We start from the raw sequence: 17348 nt of genomic DNA, 5'->3' as shown, positions 1-17348 counted from the left end.
GAGAAGAGGGAAGAGGGTTGGGTTTGGGAGAGGAAAAGGGAGGGAGCTACAGGTGAATAAACTGTAATTAATAAAAAATTTTAAAAATGACTGGAGAAAAACGGTACAATGTAATGTTAATAAACTAAGTAAGGAAACACAGCAAGGCCTAGCAGCTTTTCAGTAGAAGCAAAGAAAAAGTTACAGCTTACTACTTTTGCTAGTAACAACTAGAGGAGTTCTTTTTCAAAGATTTCCATGCAAGCAAACCCAGATCCTTAGCCATGCTGCAGAAAAGAATTCCAGGATGAATCAGTATGAAGCAGAGTTGGAATTTATTAAAAGTGGAAAAAAAAGTACTCAGGAAAGAATAAGGCACACATAAGAGTGTGGCTATAAGCTTCTCAGAAAGAATCATGGGGTCATGGGCCAGTGAGATGTCTCAGTAGGTAAAAGCGCTAGTTGACAGGTCTGATAACCTGAGTCTAATGAACTTAACAGCACACCCAAAAGTCTTAGAAAAAAGAAGGAAACACACTCAAGAGGAGTAGGTGGCTGGAAATTATCAAACTCAGGGCTGAAATTAATGAATTAGAAAAAAAAGGAAAACAATACAAAGAATTAATGAAACCAAGAACTGGTTCTCTGAGAAAATCAACAAGATTTGCAAACCCTTAGAGGCAGAAAGACAGTATCCAAACCAACAAAATCAGAAATGAAAAGGGAGACATGACAACAGACACTAAGGAAACCCAAAGAATCATTACGTCTTACTTCAGAAGCTTGTACTCCACAACACTGGAAAAATCTAAAGGAAATGGATGATTTTCTTGATAGATTCCACTTACAAAAGTTGAATCAAGATTAGGTAAAAAAAAAAAAAAGTTAAATAGAGTTATAAGCCCTAAGGAAACATAAGCAATCATTAAAAGTCTCCCAACCAAAAGAAGCCCAGGGCCAGATGGTTTCAGCACAGATTTTTAGCAGACTTTTAAAGAAGAGCTAATACCAAACTATTCCACAAAACAGAAACATTGTCAATTAACATTGCCAAACTCATTCTATGAGGTCACAGTCACCCTGATACCTAAACTACACACTCAACAAAGAGAATTCCAGACCAAATTCCCTTATGAACACTGATGCAAAAATAAACAACAAAATACTCAGAAACCAAACCCAAAAACACATCAAAAATATTATCTACCACTATCAAGTAGGCTTTATCCCAGATATGCAGGGATGGTTTGATATACAAAATTCCACTAATATAATATACCATATAAACAAACTGAAAGAAAAAAAAAAAAACACGTAATCATCTCATTAGATGCCAAAAAAGCATTTGACAAAATCTAACACCACTTAATGTTAAGTCATGGAGAGAACAGGGAACAAGACAAATACCTAAAAACAATAAAGGTAAGATAAAGCAACCTCATAGCCAACTTCAAAATAAACAAAGACAAGCGTAAAGCAATTCCAGTGATATCAGGGACAACACAAGGCTGTCTACTCTCTCTGTATCTCTTCAAAATAATACCTGAAGTTCTAGCTAGAACAATAAGACAACGAAAGGAAATCAAGGTGATATAAATTAGAAATGAAGATGTCAAAGCATTGCTATTCGCAGATGATAAGATAATATCCAAGAGTGACCCCAAAATTTATACTAGGGAACTCCCTACAGTTGACAAACATCTTCAGCCAAGTGTCTGGATACAAAATTAACTCAAAAAATTCATAGCCCTCCTCTATAAGAAACAACAAATGGGCTGAGAAAGAAATTAGGGAAACAACACCATTCACAATAGCCACAAATAATGTAAAATATTTTTGTGTATCAGTAACCAAGCAAATGAAAGACCCATATGACAAGAACTTAAAGTCTCTGAAGAAACTGAAGAAGATACCAGAGATGGAAAGATCTCCCTTGCTCATGAATCAGTAAGATTAATTACTAAAAGCAATCTACAGATTCAATGCAATTTCTTTCAAAATACCAACACAATTCTTTGCAGACCTTGAAAAGGCAATTCTCAACTTCATATGGAAAAATAAAAAGACCCGGGATAGCTAAAGCAATTCTGTACAATAGAAGAAATTCTGGAGCTATCATCATTCCTGATTTCAAGCTGTACATAGCAATAATACATAGCAATAATAATAAAACCACATGGCACTTGCATAAAAACAAACAGGTAGATCAATGGAATACAATCGAAGACCCAGAAATAAACTAGCAGAACTATAAACACTTGATTTTTTATAAAGAAGCCCAAACTATACAATGGAAAAAAGAGCATCTTCAACAAATGGGTGCTGGTCTAACCGAATGTCTACATGGAGAAAAATGCAAATAGATCCATAATCAGCACCCTGCAAAAAAGTAGATCAAAGACTTCAACATAAAACCAGAAATACTAAATCCAAAAGAAGAAAATATGGGGAGTAATCTTGAACTCATTGGCACATGAGTCAACTTCCTGAAAAGAATATCAACAGCTCAGGCTCTAAGATCAACAGTTAATAAATTGGACCTCATGAAACTGAAAAGCTTCTGTAAGGCAAAGGACACTGTCAAGAGAATAAAATGACAGCTTACAGATTGGGAAAAGATCTTTACCAATCCTACATCCAAGAGAGTGCTAATATACAAAATACATAAAGAACTCAAGAGATCAAAACCCCTAAAAACTAAATAATCCAATTTTAAAAACTGGGTACAAAGCTAAACAGAGAATGTTCAACAAAGGAATCTCAAATGGCCTACAAGCACTTCAAGAAATTATCAGCATCAGGGAAATGCAAATCAAAATGACTCTGAGACCTTACATCCATCCGAATGGCTAAGATAAAAAATTCAAGCGATAGCACATACTGGTGAGGATGTGGAGAAGGGGGAGCACTCCTCCATTGCTGGTGCTAGTGCAAACTTGTATAACCACTGTAGAAATCAATCTGACACTTTCTCAGAAAAATGGAAATAGTTCTACCTCAAGACCAGCTATACTACTTCTGGGCATATACCCAAAAGATGCTCCACCATAATGCAAGGACATTTGCTCAACTGTGTTCACAGAAGCTTTATTTGCATAATTCAGAAACTTGAAGCAACCCAGTGTACCTCAACTGATGAATGGATAAAGAAAATATGGTACATCTGCACAATGTAATACTACTCAGCTATTAAAAACAAGGAAATAACAAAATTTGCAAGCAAATGGATGGAACTATAAAGAATCATCCTGAGGGAGGTAATCTGGACCCAGAAAGACACACGTAGCATGTATTAGCCATATAATACAGGATAGACATACTAAATACAATTCACAGACCCAAAGAAGCTAAGTAACAAGAAGTGCCCAAGGAAGGCCCTCTTTGAATCTTACCCAGATGGGGAAATAGAAGAGAGTAGAAGAAGAAGTAGAGAGGGAACCAGATAGGAGAGTGTGGAGGGATGGAAACAAGGGGTGATCAGATGTGAGGAGAGGAGAGGGCTTAGAAAGAAAAGGGAAAGCTAAGGGGAGAGGGCATCTCTGAGACAAGGTGGAAACTTGTGACAGGGTAGGTTCCAGGGAGGACACCATGATGACTCTAATTGAGACTTCTAGCATTGGAGACTAACATGGAGACTGAGGAGGCAGTCTCTAGCCAGACAGGACTTTAGCAGTGGTGGGAAGGAAACACCAATCTACCAACAAAACCTTTGACTCCAAATTTACTCTGTCTACAAGATGTGCAGAGATAAATATAAAGCAGAAACTGAAGGAATGTCCAACCATTGCCTAGCCCAACCTGAGACCCACCCCAGGGGAGACAGCCAATCCCTGACACAATTAAGGATATTCTGCTGTGTTTACAGACAGGACCTTAGCATAGTTGTCCTCTGAGAGGCTCCAGCCAGCAGCTGATTGCTCCACCCAGTAGCAATCAGATGCTACTCATAGCCAAGCATTAGGTGGGAGTCCTGTGGAAGAGTATATGTGTGGGGGTGGGGAAACTGAAGGACTTGGAGGGGACAAGAACTCCACAGAAGACCAAGAGAGCCAACTAACCTAGGCCCATGAGGGCTTACAGAGATGGAAGCAACAACCAAGAGCATGCATGGACTGGACATAGACCCCCTACACATATGTAACTGATGGGCAGTTTGATCTTCATGTGGGTTCTCTAGTAAGTTGAGCAGGTGCTATGACATGTACTCTGTTACCTGCTTTTGCTCATTTCTCATTAACAGGCTGCCTTTCCTGGCCTCAGTAGGTGAGGACAAGCTCAGTTCTGATGGCATTTGATGTGCTGGGGTGGGTTGGGGGAGGGCTCCCCTTTTATGAGGAGAAGGGAAAGGGCGATGGGGGAACAGGGTGGGAGAGTGGAACTGAGAGGAGGGAGGGAGCTAGGTTTGGGATGTAAAGTGAATATATAAATTAAAAACAAAACATAGATAGACAGATATAGACACAGACTCCTGTTTCTTCTCTGACTGCCATCCCATCTATATCTACTCCCTTTCTCTCTCCTTTGATAACAAGCAGGCATCTAAGAGATAATAATAAAATAAAATAAAATATAACATAACAAAATATAACATAATATAGAAAGATAAAGAAAACCAATCTGAATAGGATAAAACAAAGAGAAGGAAAAGAATCACAGAACAAGCAAAAGTAACACATATACATGGAGAGACACACACAGGAATCCCATAAAAACACAAAACCATAAGCTTTAATATATACATAAAGCTTTAAAAAAATACAGCCATTATAGGACATTATGAGACAAAGAACCTCCAAAGATGCTATTGAGTTCATTTTCTCTTGGCCATCTACTGCTAGAAATGTAGCCTATCCTTAAGAATAGTTTGTTTCCCCCTTTGAAACTCTGTTGGAAGAAACTAAATGTTCATTTCCAAGGGGTTACTAACTGTAAATTGCTTCTTGGTTATGTGTAGGGGCATGTGTTAATATCTCTTTTCAGCTCTAAGACCTTATAAGCTCGATTTCTTGTTTTTCTGACTGTAAGGTTCTTCAACTGACTCCTGAGGGCTCCTTTCTATTGCCAAGTTCTCCTTATTTGCTCTTTCGTTCCTGCCTCAGGTTTTGATTCTGCTTTGCTTCTCTGTGCAGCATTCCTTCCTCTATGACATGACAGGATCACTTCTGAAATTGGGGTTTTTTAGCTACTGTCAAACAAGGGAGCAAAGAGAATGTCGTTAGTGCTAGCTCTGAGACATAAAGGTGATGGAAGACTGATTTCTGTTACTTGCTTCACAGAGAAAAAGCCAGAAAAACATGGAGAAAAAAGCCAAACGATATATATCCTAACCTCATACTATTAAATAAACTGCCTTAAGTTCATTTTGGGCTCGTGAGATGGCTTATCATATAAAGGTATTGCTGCCAATGTTAACAATCTAATTTCAGTTCCCTGAACCCACATAGCAGGAAAGAACAGATGTCCACAAATTGTCTTTTAAACTCCACATGTACTGTGCTTTATATAAACAAACAAATGTAACAAAAAGTTCAATTTTGCATCGTGTGAATTCCACCTCAAATATTTTTAAAGTAACTCTTTTCTACTAGCTGAAAATTGAATTCAGAGTCTCATGAACAGTAGACACCCATCCTATTACTGGAAATAAATAAACAAACAAACAAATAAATACTCAATTAAAAAGATAAATTTACTAATGTTGTTAATAGATTCATTAACCTGTATTAATTGATTTCCTACTATACACAAGGCACTTGTAAAAAAGCAATGGATTTTACACAGTATCTGTCTTCCAACAGCTTATTGTGGGAGAGACTGAACATTAATCAAATGCTTGCAAAAAAAAAGTTAAAACATCAATAGTAAAAGCTGACACAGCCAGTAAAAAACAATAGTCACATAATAAAAACCTGATTCCACCAGCCCTCCAATCCTACTTTAATAATGGTTTCACGATCTGAAAACATATGTTTTGTCCTGCAAGGTCTCACACATAGTCTAGTGTGTTCCTTGTCTAATCTAACTTTTTTATTTCTCTGTTACAATCCATCAGCTTTCTTTCCATTTCAAGTAGTCTTAGGCTTCTTCCTTTCCTGGAGCTTCTTTTCCCCTGCTTCTCTCAACAAAGAATATTCCTATCACTTCTTTACCTACTTATAATCATTTTTCAGATCTCATTAGCTATCGCTTTATTTTCTTATTCTTTTTTTGTTAGTCTTATGTAACTAAGGTTGGCCTTGAACTTTTTATGAAGCAGAGAATGGCACTGAGTTCATACTGATCCTTCTGATTCCACTTTTGAAGTGGTGAGATTAGAGGTATGTGCCACCTTACTCAGCTCACCATTACTTTCTCTAAGGACAAATCAAGACTAATAACCTGTACTAGAAAATTTGTGTCTGGAGAATTTGGGGGGTTAAGAAAGGATTTCTCTTTGCAGGCAAATGGTGGGATCTAGAAAAGATCATCCTGAGTGAAATATCCCAGAAGGAGAAAGACAAACACGGTATATACTCACTTATACAGACCTATAACATATGATAAACATAATGAAATCTACACACCTAAAAAAGATAATCAAGAGAGCGGACATGGGGTAAGATTATCAATCTTCATTTAGAAAGACAGATGGGATGCGCATTGAACATATGACAAGAGTCTACTGAGCACATTTGAATGACTCTAACTAGCAGTGTTTTCAAAGCAAGGACTCATGACCAAACCTTTGGCAGAGTACAGGGAATCATAAGAAAGAAGGGGAGTTAGTCTGATGAGGAAGGGATAGGAGCTCCACAAGGACCAAATATATCTGGGCACAGGGTCTTTTCTGAGACTGACACTCCACCAAGGACCATGTATGGATATAAGCTAGAACCTCTGCTCAGATGCAGCCCATGGTAGCTCAGTAACCAATTGGTTTTCCATAGTAAATGGAACAAGGACTATTTCTAATAAGAACTCAATGGCTGGCTCTTTGATCTCCCTACCCCCCAAGGGAGGAGCAGTCCTGTTAGGCCACAGAGGAGGACTTTGCAGCCAGTTTTGAAGATACCTGATAAAACAGGATCAGATGAATGGGGAGGAGGTCCTCCCCATCAGTGGACTTGGAAAGTGGCAGGGCGGAGATGAGGGAGGGAGGGAGGGACCGGGAGGGAATGAGGGATCGGGACACGGCTGGGATACAGAGTTAATAAAATGTAACTGATAAGAAAAAAATAAAATTAAAAAAAAAAGAAAGGATTTCTCTGTGGATCTCTAGCTGTCCTGGAACTTACAATGTAGGCCAGCTGGCCTTGAACTCACAGAGATCTGCCTGCCATTGCCTCCAGAGTGCTGGGATTAAAGGTGTGTGTAACCAAGACCAACTCTGTTCTATAAAATCTAAAATCTACTGAGAATATACAATGAAAAAAGCAAAGTATAAACTCTCAGGAAATTTCTCCAAAATAAAAACAAACAAACAAAAAACTTTTGATTAAAAAGCCAGAGAAATGGTTCTGATGTTAAGAGAGCATACCACTCTTGCAGGAACTGACTTACAGTCCCAGCACTCCCGTCATGGAATTCACAACTACCTGTAAGTCCAATTCTGGGGGAAATCGACACCTCTAGGCTTTGTGGGCACCTACACAAATATTACATACCAACATGTACACTAAAGGAAATTGAAACCCGTTTTGATTAGTTTCAGAGAAGCAAGGCAGTAACTGTGACAATAGCAACATTGTATAGTGACTTTTTAGTACTTTAAACATATTTTCACATGACTGGTTATTGCTAACTGACTTACATAAATTTTAAACAATTTTATCCCAAGCAGTGTTCAGATTCATTATATCCAGCTGATTAAACAGTTGATTAAAAATGGTAGCTAAGGCTGTTTCTATTTAGAAAGCCAGAAATTAATCTGGAAATAACCCTTACTATAATGCTGTTTTTATGAAGAAAATAAGATTAGGTTTATATTACTTTGACTTAGAGGAAACAGAGTGGTTTTGTTTGTTTGTTTGTTTTTTCAAGATAGGGTTTCTCTGTATAGCCTTAGCTGTAGAGCCTCAGACTCACATTGTTTTACTACATAGGCTCACTTGTTTTACTAACCAAATCATAATATCATTTGGAGTAAATCTGTAACCCCTTGAGGTCTGTTATTTAAAAGAAAATACATTTTGATCAAAGGTGTGTTGTGCATTCATGTGTAGGCCAGAAGTCGATGTTGGCTGTCTTCTTCAATCACTTTTTCACCTTATTTTTGAGACATAGTCTCTCACTAAACTTAAAACTCACCAACTGACTAGATTTAGTCAACAAGTCCCAGAGTTCTTCTTTCCATCTTTCCAGTGCTAGGGTTATAAAAGAATGTCACTGCATCGACTCTTACATGGGTGCTCTAGATCCAACTTCAAGCCCTCAAGCTTGCATGACAAGCACTTTACTAACCAAGCAATCTCTCCCCTGCACTGTGTCATATTTTTACTGAGTATAACTCTGTCATTTATGATACTAACCTTCTTTTAGAGGGCATGACAATTATCCTGATGTTTCAGAGTAGACATGTAAGATATGGTAAAGGAACATACAGGTTAAAGTATATACAGATTCTTTTTTTTTTTTAATAAAAAATGTGTTTATTGGGATGGTTCCCACTCATCTTGAATGAGTGCTTTCAGTGCTGTTTTCTCCTGAAGGTACATCCTTCTGTCAGTCTTGCTTTTCTGCCTGTATGCTGACATAGAACAGTGGAACAGCCACACACAAGACTATCATTTGCACATTAGCTAAAGACCATAGCGATTTTACAGCATCCTGGGCATTTCACATCCATAAAGTAGGAATAGGAATTGGGGCTCTGCACCAGACACTTTCTCTTTTGTTTCTTCTTTTCCTCTTCTAGAGAGGGATGAGGGAAACCCTTTGTGAGGGGTAAGTTCTCATAGGGAGGTTGTTCCCACCAGAAAGGGAGTATATGGATTCTTGAGCCAGGTGTCTGAGATCAATACTGATTTTGCCACTTACTAGCTATGTTAACTGCATCAAGTTCACTGACCCCATAATGTCTCAGTTTGCTCAGAATCTAGAGAGATGGCTCAGTGGTGAAGAGTACTTACTGCTCTCGCAGAGGACTTGGGTTTGGTTCCCAGCATCCACATGGCAAATTACAACCACCTGTAACTTCAGTTTCAGGATATCCTTCCACAAGCATTACATACACATGGTACACTAACATACATACAAACACTCATACATATAAAATTAAAATTTAAATGAATATGGAGCACGAAAGTATCTCTTCATATAGTAAGCACTAAGAAAAGACCAATATTGTCATACAGCACAATGGGAACATTCTTTACTTACCAATGACCAATTGCTCACAATATAGACTTTAAAAATTAATCTCCATGTAAAATGTGATCCTAATACAAATAAATGAAATACACCTACAGGGTTACTATGCTTCAAATTCAGTGGGTACAAATAAAAACCAATATGGATATTTTTCTAAAAAAAATAAAAAATTCTTATGAAATGGAAGAGAAAATAGTAGAGCTATCAGATCAAAATGACCAAACATTTTGTTATTCTATATTAATAAGATGACAACTTATTAACTTCGTGTTTGTATGTGTGTGTGCAGGGGGACATGTCCATATGTGCATACATCTGTGGAAACCAGAAGGTGAATCTCGAATGTCATTCCTCAGGAACCATCCACCTTGAATTTTGAAACAGGAACTCTCACTGGTAACCAGAGCTTCCTGATTACTCAAGGTTGTCTGGGAAGCTCTGGGGGTTCTTACCTTTCTCTGAGCTTCCCTAAAAGCTGAGATTACAAGCATATGTCATCAAACTCAGTTTTTTTATATTGGTGAAAATGGAACTTACATCCTTCCTCATGCTTGCTAGACAAGCACTTTACTTACTGAGCTATCTCTCCAATGTGTCTCATTAGCATACAAACATAGGCAGAATGATATCTTTTGACTTCACTGGACAACCATGAAACACTCAAAACGCTTTCAAAAGGAGAAGGAAAACAAACTTCTAATGCTCCTCAAAGGTTATAATAAATGACTCAGCTCATGGTTGTGTACAGTAGCAAATTGTAGGCAACTCAGAAGGCAACAAACTACTAGAAGCAGAAGTAAACAGCAAGTATAATCCAACGAACACACTCTGAAATACCACATAGCTCTGAAATGCGTGCTACTTAGGGAAGGCTGGGTGCCAAGTAAAAGAAGGAAGTATCTACACAGGCAGGCAATAGGAAGAAACCTCCCATCCTGTCCTGGTAATGCCCAAACTAACAGGAAGAAGGCAGTTACAGTAGTGAATTGCTCTGCAGCCGGTCACAGGTTTAGAACTGGAAATAACTGACCTCAGACATTCACTTTCCCCTTTGATCCTTTCCAAATCAAATCAAATAATCTGTATACATAGAAATGTATTTATGAAATCCTATACACCAAAGACCTGTTCCTTTCTATTGAAACCAAAATTTAAAGAACATGGAATATCATTCTCTTGTTAAATTAGAAAGAAGCTTACTTTAGGAGAAAAATCAACTTTGAATCTCCATTCTTCTCTTTGAACCTCAGTTTTCCTATGCATAAAAGCCAAATGAGAAGGTCCCCATGAATATCAATTACTCAGATATACAAAACACATGTTAGAATCCTGGAGAAGGAATATTTAAAGTATCTGAATGAATATAAGGAGTTATGTGCTTAAAGGAATGTCAAATGTTTAAGATAAAACATTGAGATGATGACCAATGCTAAGTCCCTGTAGACACACTTGTCTGCCTCTCTTCAGTTTCTTCACTATGCTGAAACATTCTCATCCATTGGGACTTATTGACAATAAGTCCCACTCTTAAGAAAGGCTCAAAGAAAACAGCAAACAACAAGAGAGCAGCAAAGACAACAACAAAATCAGTTTACAACAGACAAACAGTACTTGAAATCTTTCAATTTTGTGAATTAGATAGTAAGATTCCTGAATATTGTGGCATGCCCTTTCATGATGCTTATTAACCATTTTTTATTGTCATACAAATATACTACAGTTCCCAGTTGATCTTTTCTTTCTCTTTTTTTATTAATTACACTTTATTCACTTTGTATCCCCATAAGCCCCTCCCTTCTCCCCTCCTGATCCCACCCTCCCACCCCCTTCTTCACGTATGCCCCTCCCCAAGTCCACTGATAGGAGAGGTCCTCCTTTCCTTCCTTCTGATCTTAGTCTATCAGATCTCATCAGGAGTGGCTGCATTGGCATCTTCTGTGGCCTGGTAAGACTGCTCCCCCCTCAGGGGGAGGTGATCAAAGAGCAGACCAATCAGTTTATGTCAGAAGCAGTCCCTCTTTCCATTACTATTTAACCCACTTGGACACTAAACTGCCATGGGCTACATCTGTGCAGGGGTTCTAGGTTATCTCCATGCATGGTACTTGGTTGGAGTATCTCTGGGAAGACCCCTGTGTTCAAATTTCTGGTTCTGTTGCTCTCCTTGTGGGGTTCCTGTCCTCTCCAGATCTTACTATTTCCCACTTCTTACAAAAGATTCCATGTACACTGCCCAACAGTTGGCCATAAGTCTCAGCCTCTGCTTTGATAGTCTGTAGGGCAGAGCCTTTCAGAAGCCCTCCGTGGCGGGTTTCTAGCTTGTTTCCTGTTTTCTTCTTCTGATGTCCTTCCTCTTTGCCTTTCCGGATGGGGATTGAGCACTTTAGTCAGGGTCCTCTCTCTTGATTAGTTTCTTTAGATGTACAGATTTTAGTAGGTTTATCCTTTTCATGATATGCATAGGTTCATTTCACTGGAAAATGTCCTGGACTTTCTAAGCCATCTTGGTTAATGGAACACTGTTTGGCTCATGTTTTACTATTTTTTTTTTTTTTTTTTTTTTTTACATTTGAAATGTCACTTTTCGTTTTTCTTTCCAGAATGTACTTATATTATTTTTATTAATCACAAGGCTTTACTTTCTGTCCCAGGCTGGATATAAACTTCTTATTCCACTACCTCACTTTCCTGTGTGCTGAGATTATAGTAGTGTGTCACCACACTGAGCTTGACAAATTTATACGTTTCTTCTTTAATTTTTCAAAAATTATTCTATGTGTTCTTTGATAACATCTATGTTCATGCATCATGTGTATGCCCGCCACAGCTGGAGGTCAAAAGATGGTGTCAGATGCCCTGTAACTGGAGTTACTGGCAGTCATGAGCCACCATGTAGATTTGGGAATGGAACCTCACTCTCTGTAAAAGTAGCCAGCACAGGAAACCACCAAGCCATCTCTCCAAAACCTATTTTATTCGTTTAAGGATGTCACTTTTTTACGTAGGGAGATAAATGTTTTTATGGAGACTGGGTAAATCAGATTAACCAATAAGAAAACTAAAGAAATGAAAAAATAGAGAAGAGAGTGCTTACTCATAAACATTATTTTGATTGAGTAAGATTGCAGAACTTTATGATTATGCAGTTGCAGTGTGGAAAACTTAAATCTAAATTCTGAACACTGACACTACTTCCCAAATTCACCATGAAAGAATTTGATTAAGGGTACTAACAAAAAGACTGGGACTAACATTGATGATGACTTCAAACCAATGTCTGTGAACTCATTTGTGGGGAGACACCTGTCTATAATGTTATTTACCAATGAGTTAAAGGAGTATGGAATCTTGCTCAGCATGTTTGAAGAGTAGACCTTTCAGTTCATGTTTAAAACAGAGGAATAGATTGAAAATGAAGTACGATGACACTGCATTTTAATTTTACAAGTACCTCAGTTAATAAGACTTTGTGAATTTTCTTAACGGTACTTTGAAGAGAAAATACATTAAGAGAAAATATGTGCTGTTAGAGAAGCTTCATTAATAGAACTCAGTTTTTAATAACAATGGTTATCTGCAATTTTCATGTAATATGTTTTCTAGAAATGTTTGTATCTTTTTTTATCTGAGTGGTTTTAATCTAAAACACATAGATATTAAGATCCTGCAGCTAATACTTTTGAATAGTGGGATTTTAAACTTATCTTTATAATGAAAATAATCGTCATCGCTTTTGGAGAAAAAGGGCAATATGCCTAAATTGTTGAAAAAGTACAAAATGGTTTAGTCGTTGAATTTCATTTTTTCACTGTATAATTTTTACTAGATCCTACTGTAAGTTATTGGAGAACTGATCTATAATTTTCTTGATTTCTTTTGCTGCTAAATTCACTGCAGATGTCATATGAGCCATGAAGTAGAAAAATAAATGTACTCTGAAAGGAAAGAAAAATATATGAATAATTAATAACTTAGTGAAATGGATTTACCTACTATTTAGTTTGGATACTATTATAACATGAAGCATAGTGCAGAGAATGACTGCTTCAAAAATAAAACAGTTCACTTGCTAAAACAAACAAACAAACAAACAAAAAAAGCAAGAGAGAGAGAGAGGGGCCCACTATCGCTTTTGAGAGCCCATAGCCAGTCAGGTCAAAACTAAGCCTTACCTGGTATTTCAGCTCTAGTGTCTCTTTTGTAAGGAGCAATGGTTCTTGTGTTTGATTTTAATACCCAGAGCAACGGAACTAAATCAAGAACTCCTCCAGAACATGTGGTTATAATAAATTTGGAGAAATTATCATAAGTGTTCCAGCTTTTCCATTAATGCATTTATTAAATGCTTAAAGCAATTTAGTTTTTAGGATCAAGGTTAAGTCAGGTATATTTCAGAGGAAGTATGAGTATATCAAAGAAGGAGTAGAGCAGTGGGAGAAATCAGAGCATAAGTTCACGTATTTGAGTGAACAGAAAACAAATAAACAATGTGACCCATACATGTGTTAAATCATTATTACAATCTAAATCTTATGAACAATCTTTGCAATCACTTTTAAAACATGTTATGTGTACTGTCTCTATCTTTTTGTAATATCTGAATAGATTTGCTTTGGGAATAATTAAATTTATGAAACTATCATAGCAAGAGGAAAATAATAGACTACTATAAAAATTGTTCAGACTTGTATAGGGCTCCCTCTCATATTAAACTAAATTATGAATTAGCTGGGTTTACTGTAATCCTCTAAAATAAAGTTTGTATGATAAATTTATATTTAAGTTTATGAGAAAGCATGATATCTTTCTTGACCTTAAGAAATACTTCCAGCCGGATGGTGGTGTATGCTTTTAATCTCAGCATTTTGGAGGCAAAGGCAGACAAATATCTGAGTTAGAGACCAGCCCAGTCTACACCTCTAAGTTCCAGGACAGCCAGGACTACAGAGATGAGGAGAGAAGAGAGGAGGGGAGGGGAGAAAAGGGAGAGCAGGGGAGGGCAGAGGAGGGAAGGGTAAGGAAAAGAAAAGAAGAGTAGAGAAAAGAGAAAAGAAAAGAAAAAAGAAAAGACGAGAAAAGAAAAAAAAAGAAAAAAAGTACTTCCTCTTGTATGAACCCAAGTAACATTTGATTTTTGCCCAGGATGTTGTATAACACAATGAATTAATATTTCTTAAGGAGTTAAAATTTTACCAATGTCCAGTTTTTTTCTTAGCTGTTAAAACACTGGGTTTCCTTCTTAAATATGCCCCTCTGCAATGACTAAATGTCTAAATTATATATTATATATATATTAGTATCAATTGCTATAACTTTTAGTAAGAATCACTCCTGGACTTGGATTCATATACTAGACTCTGATAAGCAGAATTAAGGAAATAATCAAAAACAGGTTTGGAAATGTTTAAATAAAACTAGGCTGAATATCTGTTTAAAGCACAGGCATATAATCCACTGTTTTACTGTTCAACTCCTTGACCTACTTTATTTATGTCATTGATCTTTTCTTTTTTAAAATAAATAAGTAAACAGATAAATAGATGAATAAATACCCAATCATCCAACTGCTATACTAAAAGCAAAAATTGAACACTAATAATGACCAAAAAATACTACAAAGTAATGCCCTCATTTACTCCTGGGAACACACATTGTAATTTTTAAAGTAACCCAAAAAAGGGCACCACTCTGGAACCCCTGCACAGAGGTAGCCCGTGGCAGTTCAGTGTCCAAGTGTGTTCATAGTAATGGGGACAGGGACTGTCTCTGACATGAACTCAGTGGCTGGCTCTTTGATCACCTCCCCCTGAATGGGGAGCAGCCTTACTAGGCCACAGAGGAAGACAATACAGCCACTCCTGATGAGACCTGATAGACTAGGATCAGAGGGAAGGGGAGGAGGACCTCCCTTATCAGTGGACTGGGGGAGGGGCACAGGTGGGGAGAGGGAAGGAGGGCAGGATTGGGAGGGGAGGAAGGAGGGAGCTACAGGGGGAAACAAAGTGAATAAACAGTAATTAATAAGATTAAAAATAATTTTAAAAATTAAATTATTTTTTTTTAAAAAGGGCACCACAGCTAAGGTTCCTGGATACATTTCTAAAACAGCATATATACTGATACAGTTGTACTTCATGCAAATAGACTCAAATTAGGAAGCATATATCTTGGAACTATTGACAGACTTAGACTCCTTTCTACAGAGAAAAAAAGACTAATAGAGAAATTGCAGGGTATTTTGTAGAACCCTGAACTGCTCATATGGCATAGCATTTGGAGGAAAGAAAAGAGATTAAGAGAGAGGGACAGGCAGGGAAATAGTGAAAGGGAAGAATACAAATGAATAAATGAATGAATGAATGAATGGATGGATGGATGGATGGATGGATGGATGGATTAGAATTAATAATGAAAAAAAAAAACACACTGAAACCTAAAAGCCAGTTTTAACTACCCATGAGTGTGGTCCTGCTGCCTATCTTCATATTATTCTATTTCTTCCTATCATATTTTCTTTTTTGTTGTTGCTGAGACTATAGCTTAGGGAGACCTAGAATATACTATATAGCCCAAGCTGGCCTCAAACTCATGGCAATCCTCTGGTTTTAGTCTCTGAAGTGCTGGATTGACGGGCATGGGCCACCATGTTCAACTCTTCTATCCTACTACATGCACGACCTTATTGTCTCCTCTCCCTCCCACTCTCCACTTTCATGATTATACTATGCCCTACAGAACCTGCAAGCCTAGCCTTGTTAACCATTTTTTCTTTAGTCTTAAGTTGGTAATTCTTCCCTGTAATTAGCTACATATTCTTGATGTGCCTCTAACTTCTACTACCCAGAGTTTCCTTTACCCTGCATTGCTTAGAAAGCCTATTAATTTGACCTCATCACCTCATCACACCTTTCAGCCCACAATATATAAAGAGAGACACCAGCTTTTATTCTCATATGGTCAGTTCTCTATCCCAAGAACATTTGACCTCATTCACTTGGGCCATTAGCAACTTCATCTGATCTTCTTCCAATAGCTGTCATGTTAATGTGCAGTCAATCCATTCCACAGTTCTTTGATATGTTTATCTCTAGTGACCTTTAACATCTCATCTCATCATCAAAATAAAAAACAGATCTTTGGTCACTTATTGACATTTAATGAAGAAATTGAAACTTGGCTTTCAGACTTGTTTTCTACACTAATTATTGCCACAGTACTTGGAAAGTCCATCATCCACACAACACATGCCACCCACACCCATAAATTGATGCAAAAACCTAGAATAGTCTTAGAACTCCTTTTCTATAATCTCAACTTTTCACCTAAGTATACATTTCAAAGTTTTATAATCCTTTCAAGTTGCCTTCATACTTTTCCCCACATGCAATCTTACTCCTGAATCCCTCAGTCAATGTCATCTAGTCCCAGGAAATCTCTCCCATTTCCCTGCATGTATATACCAGCTCTTCATTCTATTTTGAGAAAAAAAAATGTCTCTACTGTTGTTATAAAAAATGAAAATCCCAATTGTTCTATTTTACCAATGAAGACTCAGGAGCCAGATGCTGGTGTGAAAACCTACTTGCTCAGAGAGGCAGAGAAAAAAAAAAAAACCCAGCTGATCTTCCTGCTCATCTCATGTCCCAGAAGGAAAAGAACAAAAGCCCAAACCTAAAAGCTTGCTAGCTCAGCTGACAGTCCAGTAGGAAAAGGCCTGCTAGCTCATACAACAGCCCAAGAGGAAAAAGCTAACAGCTAAAACCCAAGAGATAGAGAGCTTAAGGTCAGGAGCTAAAGCATTCTGTCTTCTCCATGTTTTCTTAAATTCCCTTCAACCCTAATTTCCTCCTACTGCTTAATTCCTGTCAGCTGGTTTCTTGTTCTGCCTCTTGACCTAAGGTTATCTTTATTAAATCCTGTGTACACAAGGTTCTTGGATTAAAGGTGTGTACTAGGGCTGCATAAACTAGACCAAACCACCTATTTACAATAAACAGAAAGCTCATGGATTAAAGGTATGT

The 17348-nt window shown here is 37.5% G+C and overlaps 1 protein-coding gene and 1 pseudogene across 3 annotated transcripts in view; both read right to left on the bottom strand.

The window, feature by feature from the left end:
- Nucleotides 1-17348, bottom strand: part of Atp11c (ATPase phospholipid transporting 11C) — a 230789-nt gene that overhangs the window by 140659 nt on the left and 72782 nt on the right. The gene's annotated exons all lie outside the window — the stretch shown is intronic.
- LOC129670890 (40S ribosomal protein S27-like) lies at nucleotides 8645-9876 on the bottom strand (annotated as a pseudogene).

Source organism: Psammomys obesus, unplaced genomic scaffold (assembly GCF_907164565.1).
Source record: "Psammomys obesus unplaced genomic scaffold, mPsaObe1.curated_primary_1811, whole genome shotgun sequence".
Taxonomy (NCBI): Eukaryota; Metazoa; Chordata; class Mammalia; order Rodentia; family Muridae; genus Psammomys; species Psammomys obesus.
The sequence above is the reverse complement of the archived record's forward strand: the minus strand, read 5'-3'. Positions and strand labels throughout refer to the sequence as shown.